Here is a 983-nt window from a genome sequence, read left to right as displayed (position 1 = left end):
GTCTCTTTTTTCTGTTGCTCTCTTTTTCTTTCTCCATCCCTCTTCTGTGTCTCTGTCTTGTCTCTTTTTCTGTTGCTCTCTTTTCTTTCTCCATCCCTCTGTCTGTGTCTCTGTCTCTTCTTTCTTGTCCGCTTTCTCCTTGTCTCTTTTTCTGTTGCTCTCTTTTCTTTCCCCATCCCTCTGTCTCTGTCTCTTTCTGTCTCTCTCTCTGTCTGTCTCTTTTTCTGTTGCTCTCTTTTTCTTTCTCCATCCCCTGTCCGTTCCGTCTGTCTCTTTCTGTCTCTCTCTCCAATGTCTTCTTTTTCTGGCTCTCTTTTCTTTCCCCCATCCCTCTGTCCGTCTCTGTCTTTCTGTCTCTGTCTCTCCGTATGTCTCTTTTTCTGTAGCTCTCTTTTCTTTCTCCATCCCTCTGTCCGTCTCCGTCTCCGTCTCTTTCTGTCTCTGTCTCTCCGTATGTCTGTCTCTTTTTCTGTTGCTCTCTTTTCTTTCCCCATCCCTCTGTCTGTCTCTGTCTCTTTCTGTCTCTGTCTCTCTGTATGTCTGTCTCTTTTTCTGTTGCTCTCTTTTCTTTCTCCATCCCTCTGTCCCTTCTGTTCTTTCTTCTCTTCTCTCCTTGTCTCTTTTTCTGTAGCTCTCTTTTTTCTTTCTCCATTCCTCTGTCTTTCTCTTTCTGTCTCTTCTCTCAATGTCTGTCTCTTTTTCTGTTGCTCTCTTTTCTTTCTCCATCCCTCTTTTCTCTGTCTTTTTTCTCTGTCTCTCTTTATGTCCTCTTTGTTGCTCTCTTTTCTTTCCCCATCCCTCTGTCCGTCTCCCGTCTCTGTCTCTGTCTGTCTCTGTCTCCCATTTTCTTTTTCTGTAGCTCTTTTCTTTCTCCATCCCTCTTCCGTCTTTTTGTCTTTGTCTCTCCGTATGTATGTCTCTTTTTGTACTCCTTTTCTTTCTCCATCCCTCTGTCTGTGTCTCTTTTGTCTCTGTCTCTCCAT

The sequence above is a fragment of the Sarcophilus harrisii genome, chromosome 3, assembly GCF_902635505.1.
Source record: "Sarcophilus harrisii chromosome 3, mSarHar1.11, whole genome shotgun sequence".
NCBI classification, from domain to species: Eukaryota; Metazoa; Chordata; class Mammalia; order Dasyuromorphia; family Dasyuridae; genus Sarcophilus; species Sarcophilus harrisii.
The sequence above is the reverse complement of the archived record's forward strand: the minus strand, read 5'-3'. Positions refer to the sequence as shown.